This window comes from Malaclemys terrapin, chromosome 10 (genome assembly GCF_027887155.1).
Source record: "Malaclemys terrapin pileata isolate rMalTer1 chromosome 10, rMalTer1.hap1, whole genome shotgun sequence".
Lineage (NCBI taxonomy): Eukaryota > Metazoa > Chordata > Testudines > Emydidae > Malaclemys > Malaclemys terrapin.
The window spans coordinates 45703051-45711355 of NC_071514.1; the positions used below are offsets into that span (position 1 = coordinate 45703051).

General features: G+C 45.2%; 1 long non-coding RNA gene across 1 annotated transcript; it reads left to right on the forward strand.

Moving 5' to 3' along the window:
• Positions 1 to 2703: 2703 nt before the first annotated feature.
• On the forward strand, positions 2704 to 8076 carry LOC128844942 (uncharacterized). Its single transcript, XR_008446561.1, has 2 exons — positions 2704 to 3306; positions 5852 to 8076. It is a non-coding gene; the product is annotated as an uncharacterized LOC128844942 (long non-coding RNA).
• Positions 8077 to 8305: the final 229 nt, after the last annotated feature.

Below are 8305 nucleotides of genomic sequence, written 5' to 3' on the forward strand. Positions count from 1 at the left end.
CACATGTGTGGGTCCCAGCAGCTCCCTGTCCGCCTCATTGAGGCAGGTGTGCAGGGTTACTGCCCTGGGAACTGCAGGGCACCAGTGGACATAGGGCCGGCTGCAGACAGGGGCGTGGGGGCAGGGCTAGCTGGAGGCAGGGGGTGCGGGGCTGGCTGCGGGCAGGGCAGGGGGTGCAGGGCTGGCTGGAAACAGGAAGGTGCGGGGTTGGCTGGAGGCAAGGGGGTGTGGTGTTGGCTGGAGACGGGGGGTGTGGGGCTGGCTGGAGGCAGGACGGAGGCTGACTGGAGGTAGGGACTGGCTACAGGCAGGGCAGGGGGGTGCGGGGTTGGCTGGAGACATGGGGGTATGGGGCTGGCTGGCTTCGGGCAGGGCCGCAGGGAGGTGCTGCAGGGGTTGGCTGGAGACAGAGGGGCTGGCTGGCTTCGGGCGGGGGGTGCGGCAGGGGTTGGCTGGAGACAGGGCAGGAGGTGCGGCAGGGGCTGGCTGCGGGCAGGGGGTGCAGGTACTCACGGGGAGAGCGGCTCGGAGCAGCCTGAGCAGCAGGATGCAGCCCAGGCCCAGCAGAGCAGCCGGGGAACCACCACGCAGCAGCGGGAGCCCCAGGGCCAGGGGTCAGGAGAGCAGCAGCTGCACAGGGCCCGTGCCCAGGACCAGGCATCAGCCCACTTGGCTCCTGCAGTGCAGCGCCCCTGGCGGCCAGAGGAGGAATTACATCACTTCCTGTCCGGAACCCATCAAAGCCGGAGTGCCCCCTCCTCGCAGGGAAGCAGGTTAACAACCGGTTCTAAAACTGCTTCAAAATTTAACAACCGGTTCACGCGAACTGGTGCGAACTGGCTCCAGCTCACCACTGGCCCCAACCCACCATCAAGGGATCTGTCCAGAGCTGACACTGCTTCACTGCAGGGGGTTGAGGTCTGCTGCACAAGTGAAACCCACCCATCCCTGCCCTGGAGAAAACCTGCACTCCTTGCAGAGGGAGACACAGCCCCTTCCCCTTAGAGAACACCAGGCATCACTCACTGAAGGGCTGGAAACACTCCAGGACCATCTATCATGCTATGACCTTACACCTGAATCCCCATTCCAACTGAAGGAGATTTTCCAGAGAGTTAGCATAGCACCCCAAAGCTCTGATGCATGTAGTAGCATAAATGTAGATTTGGTTTTGGTGTAAGAACTGGATGGAATGTCAGGGCTATATTTACCCTTTAAGAGTTGGAACTCTGCTGAATTGGTCAGAGGGAGTCAGTTCTGATTTGGAAGGCTGTGCATCTTTGGGGTATGTGTATATGGCTGAACTTCAATCCTCTGAGGGTCAAACCTCCTAAGGAAGCTGCTGTAGAGCGTCCCAGGAAATGCTGCCAGAAGGTAATGCAAACAGCAAGCTTTTGTTTAGCAAGATCTTCCTTCCTGTTACCAGAGAAAGGTGAACAGTAGAGGATAGAAGTGAGTGACCAAAGGGCACAGCTGAATATCTTCAGTGCCTAACCTCCGAAAGTTCTGCAAAGTATAGCAGGGAAGATTTAATTTTTTGCAAGCACTGTGGTGGGTAGACAGTTAGAGGACCTTTGTATGGAGGTATGAGCACTTTTATATCAGCTAAAAGATGAACATTTACAACGTGATTCTTGGGGCTTCTGGAGGCTAGCCTGAAGTAAAATTGCACCAAAACGCCATTCTGCTTTAATCAAAGCTCTTAAATAGGGAAGAGCCACGAGAGTTAGAAGATCAGGGATTATCTGGATTTCTGGAGCTAAAAGATAAGATTGTACTCCTCACTGCTACGCCAAAAGGGGGTAAGTTCTCAGTAGAGACCATACAGAAAGAGGATACTGAAGAATTAAAGTTGCTTGAATTACAGTTTCAGGAAAGCATAAAGGAAATTAAAAGCCAAACTCAGGTGGAAGTTTGGCATCCCCACCCCAGGACACAGAACCAGTTCTGAAAAATAAAAGACTTTAAAATGATGGAACAGCTTGGCAGCCCCAGCCAGAAGGGCCAGTGAAGGTTTAGCAGTTTGGCTCTCCAATTGGAAGGGGGATTCCAAAGGGATACACTGAGGCGGTGAATGTGGAAGCAGTAATCAGGTCAATTTGCCCAGGACTAAGCCTCAGGGGCTACTTGGAGGGGAAAATGATCTGAACCTGCCAAAATTGAGGCGCCTTTTAAAGCCTTATTATCAGCAAAAAGATGGAACTGGACTGTATCAGCAGCCTTCAATAGCCAAGAGTCACTTTGGGATTTCTTTGGCTGAACTTGATTTGAGACACTTGTGTGCTTCACAGGAAGCTGATGCTGACATAAGATTGTACTTGTGCTTGTACAAACACGTTTCTCCATGCAGTACTGCCAGGATTGCAGAACACATTCAGACAGAGATGTAACCCTATGTAAAAGAATGAGGTGGCAGATGAGACCTTACATGGGGAGCTTCACATTATGTGGGGGAAGAGGTAGAGAAGTGTTAGGTCCAAGGAAAATGGAGTATAGAACAGGTTGTTTGGCCAGCTTAGCCAAAGTTAGGCTAACTGTAGTTGCTGGGCCATTCCTGTCTCTCTGTGAAACATGAGGACATGTTTGCTTGGGCTTCAAAGAATGAGATAAAGGGGGGGACCATATTCTTGTACCAAATGTACTAGGAACGGTTTGTTTGGACATGGAGACTTGCAGTCTCCACTCCGTTTCTGTTCTTAACTCCCTACTTTCTCCTAGTTTTTAGTGCATGACGAAAAAGCTGATAAGAAGCTGCTGAGGAATGATGAACTGTTTGTACTGTCAAAGAACATAGATATGCATAAATATTAGAAGCTTTTAACTAGTAAAGGAGGGAATTGAGTTGCTTTAACTATGACGCGACGGAACTGTCTATATAATCTCACTAGTTATTGTAATCGTGGCTGGTTCTCTCTGAAGACGGGCCGCTCTCTATTGTTGTGTGCACTCTTCAATAAAGAGCTTGTATTGGACCTTGCTGGTGTTGCCTGTCTCTCACTCTGCGGTCAGACAACGAACCTTGCCGTCTGGGTTAAAAAGTCCCTGACAAATTTGGCGACTCCGCCGGGACTCGTCTGACTCTCCGGTGCGGGATCAGACTCCGAAGCAACGCAGCGCGCATCCTCTGGCTTCGAGGAGCCTTGCCCGGTAACCTGATCCCTGCATCGGCGATAAGGCGAGTTCTGTGAACCAGCTGAAGCCCGTAGAAACCCAGCAATGTCCACCTACCCGTTGAGTAGGATCCAGGTCTTCGGGGTTCGAGTCCCTGGGGAGGTCAGGTCTTTGGGGTTCGAGTCCCTGAATAAGGTAAGCGATCGCCATAAAGGGGTTAAAGTCCCTGGGAAAGGGGTTAGAGTCCCCGAGAAAGGGGTTAAAGTCCCCGGGAAAGGGGTTAGAGTCCCCGGGAAAGGGGTTAGAGTCCCCAGTGAGGGGTTAGAGTCCCCGGAGTAGGGTTAGAGTCCCTACAGGCTAAATGGGACAGTTTGGCAGCAAGTGCCCGGGGGACGCCCCGTTGTCTCTGGTACTTAGAAATTGGAAAGAAATCTCTGGAACAACCGGTTTGACTAAATCTAAATGAAAAACTTATGCCAAATTCAATGGCCTTCCTTTACTACCCATTTGTCCCCGACTAAAGACTGGCCAAGGTGCAGAACCTTTTCTGTTGACAGGATGGATTCCCTCAGGAATATCCTGGTTGATCTTAGACCGGGACAAATGGATTATTTATTTGTATGGTATAACTATAAACCAAAAGAAAAACTGCTTTCGGCCCCAGCTGGCTGTGAAAAAATATAGACAGAGGCAAACCAAAGGCAGTACAAGTTACAGTGCTGAGATTACATTTGCAAAGCTTAACTATCCAGTGAGATCCAACAATCTGCCTTTAAGACCCTGGAGCTGGTGTGGTTTGGGGACGCTGAAGAAGCCCCAGGCAGCTGGCCTGGACTGGAATCACTGAAAGAGACATCGCAGGAGACCCCAGGGTGTAAAAGAACAGCCCTCCCAAGAGTGAGAAGTTAACTCTATAGTTGCTAGAGAGAATTAAGCAGTGAAACTTGGTAAGAATTTCTGTAAGTAATCCAGGCAAGAAGTTATTTAAGTGGAATTATTCGACTATGAATACATTAGTCTAATTTGCTGAAGAACACTCCTGCTGTGTACAATCTGTATTTTATAAGTTTAAAATAAATTGGTATTGTTTAAAGTTGCAAAACCGAAAATACTTTTGCCAGGCACAGGAAACTAGTGTTGTTTAAGGTATTTAGCATTTAATCCTTAAAGTGACTTAATGCTACAAGAGTTAAAATGTTTTAAATAAAGACCAAAGGTTGTGGCTGCAGCAGAGTAGTCAAAGCCAGAAGAATAAAAGATTTAAATTTGTTTTTGGGTAACAAAATAGTAAATAAAAGATCTAGTAAAGAGATAGAAAGACAGTGCCCCTGGCTCTGTGTGGTCGAGCTGTCACTTTGCTGTGGGTGCATGGAGATTTTGTAAGCATAAAAAAAACAGTTATACCTTGTGTAGAAATTAATGTGGCTAGTGTTGTAGAAATTGAATTGTGGATAGGATGTGCATTTTCCCCAGAACATGTGCAGTGTATATTGTAGTAAAGGTAAAAGAAATGCAAGCCTACCAATATAGGTTGTGTTGTCTTTTTCAGATCACTGTGCATTTAAAAGCAGGAGTTAAAAGTAAAAGGCAATCAAAAGTCTAGAAAAGTTAATTGTGTCCTTTTTTAAAGTAAGAATCTTTAAGCTGTGGATAGCTTTGGATCTGGAAGCAAGCCAGAAAGCATCTGTATTAATGCAATTTCCTAACTAATAAAGTAGAAGCCACTGAAACCTGGGCTGCCTATGAAACAAATACAAGGAAATATGGAGTAATTCCTCAGTTTTGCCTAAAATCAACAAGAGTATGTGTATATAAAGGAAATATTTTAAGTAAATAATGTCTTTCAAATCATCAGAGAAAACGGATACCAGCTGAACAGCATTCAACGTACCATGCATTTACTGGTACAATAAGAATTATTTTTGTGTTCTTTGTCCTGTCTTGTGGTGTTTGTCTTGTGGCCAGAATTGTTGAGTTTAATATTTTCATAAAACAGTCTAGTTCAAAATTAAATAGAAGGGTTAAATCAAAAAAGCAGATACTTGTTTTTATTCAACTTAGAATACAAAAAGTGTTTAAATAAATCAGGAAAAATGTGATATACTAAAGTCTAATACATTTGCTTAAGTAAAAAAAAAATGCTTCATTGGTCAAATCTTTTAATTAAAAAAAATTTTTGTTAAAATTTGCATATCAACAGTCTTTGGAAGCAAGGACATGGAAGGTTAACCCACTCCCCATATTGCACATGGGATCCTTCTGGCTACCTCAAATTTCTAGCCAGAGGGCTGGGGAAGGAGGAAAGCTATTGGACACAAGAGGTTGTACCGAGTGGACTCCTCAAAGGTGGGTGTGCTTGTCCTGGTTTGTTGCTCCAAAGCTCTGTATAGAAGTTATTTTACTAGAAGGGTGTATATGGCATACATTAAATAATAAGACTAATGTACTGTATAATGGCAATGTGTATGTGTTCATTGTTGGGAAAAGGTGTATGAGTAAAAAGTGAAAGTTTCCTTTGTAGGTTAAAAGAAGCCAAGAAGAAAAGAAAAAAAAAAAACAGAACGAATTAACTAGAAAAAAAAATAGCTAGCAAGCTCAGTCTAAAGATAAGATGCTGGCCCATCCAAGGGCACTGCCCACAGCTAAGACTTGGCTGACAGCCAAGAAAAGGGGGGCCTGAATGTGCCCAAGCAGCTGTAAAATCTGTAAAACACTGCCAGGCATTAATGAAATGTGTTAGGTTTTTCTCACAGGTAAAGAAGTGCTACCTAAAGACCGTAGCAGCCCTGCCATTCATTAAAACCAGGAGACTGAGTCTACGTAAAGTCCATCAATGAAAGACTGCTTTGACTCCATGCTGGAAAGGCCCTTTCCAAGTCCTGTTAACCACCAACACCGCTGTGAAGTGCCAAGGACTGCCTACCTGGACTCATGTTTCTCACTGCAAAAAGATCCCTCCACCTCGGGAGGACTCTCCGACTGATGATCAGCCTATTCCTCCTTCTAACTCTGCTGTGCCTTCTGGACAGCAGGGAAAAGAAAAAAAAGACAAGGTAAAGTGCTAGTAACCTCTCCCTTGTCCACTGACAGACCTACTGTGCCTTTAGATTTTTTTCTAAAAGAAGCAAAACCCATTACAAGGTAATGTGCTAGTAACCTCTCCCCTGTATGATGCTGAACCACACTGTTTCAAAAAAAGAGAAGAAAAAACACTCGCTCCATTGAAACCACCAAAGTCCAGAAATTCCTGACTACAAAAAAACATTAAGAACTGACCCTGGTGAAAAAACAAAAAATTATACAGTGGCAAGAAGAAACTTGTGGGACCCATGCTTGGGAATGTAGTTTTGATTGAATTTTGGGGTTTATTCTACAGGCTGCGCCCTGTGTTTTAAATAAGTCCTTCAGCATGTATTGCCCTCCCTAATTACATTTTAAATGCAAAAAGGGCTGTATTAGATTAGCACAACAGAGGGCTTGAGTTATTTCCTCTAGAAAGAAGAGAGACTTGACCGGATCCCTATGGGATAGGGCCAATAGTACAGCAGCAGTTTAAAATATTTTTAAAAAACCAAAAACATAATAAGAAATTAGAGCAACTAAAGAAGGCCACAAGCCTTATTTGTGGAGCACAGCTAACCCAGGTACAGGCTAGAATTAGTGAGTTACATGTTATCTCCGTCCTTAGTTCTATGACCCAGAAGTTGCTGACAGAGATGGTATTGAATATCACTGAGGCTGGGAAGGCATTGCAGTGGGATCTAGCATGTTCAGGCTTGGCCCACTGCCCTTACAGACACATCAGGAGTACCATCTGATCTGTGGCCATAAAGAAATACTTGGAGACTTCCTGGTGGAAGTGCGGACATTCTCAATGCTCCTTCCAAGCATATGGACCGGTTAGGGAGGTGTGGGCTCCCATATACCGAATCCTGCCGGGTCCATGGGGAAAATGCATGTGAAATTGAGTAATTCACCAAGACATCTGAGAAATTAGACTAACGCCGATGCCCTGGTGGACTTGGCAACCGCACAAAGAAAACTAAAGCAGATGGTTCTCCAGAACCACTTGGCTCTAGATATTTTACTGGCCTCTCAGAGAGGAACATGTGCATTAATTGGACAAGAATGCTGTGTGTATGTCCCAGACGTTTATAATGCCACTTAGGAAAAAGCAAACCACCTTATAGAAGTAGCAAAGAACCACGGAAAGAAGCGAATTAAATCCTAGTAAAGTAACCTGTTCAATTGGATTCCAAATATAGGTGGTTGGCTCCATAATGTACTCCGAAGCGCTGTTGTAATTATATGCAGCTTGCTGGCCTTGTATGTTATAATAAAAGTTAGATAGGCGCCAAGGTGTGTTCTGTCCAAAAGTAACAAACTCCCAAGTTTACCACTCACAGTAGTTAGTTGTCCCAGGAGTCCCTTCAAAGTACTCCAGGGACAAAGGGGGGACTGTTAGGTCCAAGGAAAATGGAGTATAGAACAGGTTGTTTGGCCAGCTTAGCCAAAGTTAGGCTAACTGTAGTTGCTGGGCCATTCCTGTCTCTCTGTGAAACATGAGGACATGCTTGCTTGGGCTTCAAAGAATGAGATAAAGGGGGGGACCATATTCTTGTACCAAATGTACTAGGAACGGTTTGTTTGGACATATGGAGACTTGCAGTCTCCACTCCGTTTCTGTTCTTAACTCCCTACTTTCTCCTAGTTTTTAGTGCATGACGAAAAAGCTGATAAGAAGCTGCTGAGGAATCATGAACTGTTTGTACTGTCAAAGAACATAAATATGCATAAATATTAGAAGCTTTTAACTAGTAAAGGAGGGAATTGAGTTGCTTTAACTATGACGCGACGGAACTGTCTATATAATCTCACTAGTTATTGTAATCGTGGCTGGTTCTCTCTGGAGACGGGCCGCTCTCTATTGTTGTGTGCACTCTTCAATAAAGAGCTTGTATTGGACCTTGCTGGTGTTGCCTGTCTCTCACTCTGCGGTCAGACAACGAACCTTGCCGTCTGGGTTAAAAAGTCCCTGACAGAAGCAAGGTAGGACAAGCAGTAATCGATTTAACTTGCAGCAAGGGAGAGTTCATTTTCCCCCCCAATATCTAACCTATCTAACTATAACAGTAGTTAAGCTCTGGAATAAGCTTCTAAGGGAGATTTTGGAATCTCAGGGATAGTTTAAGTT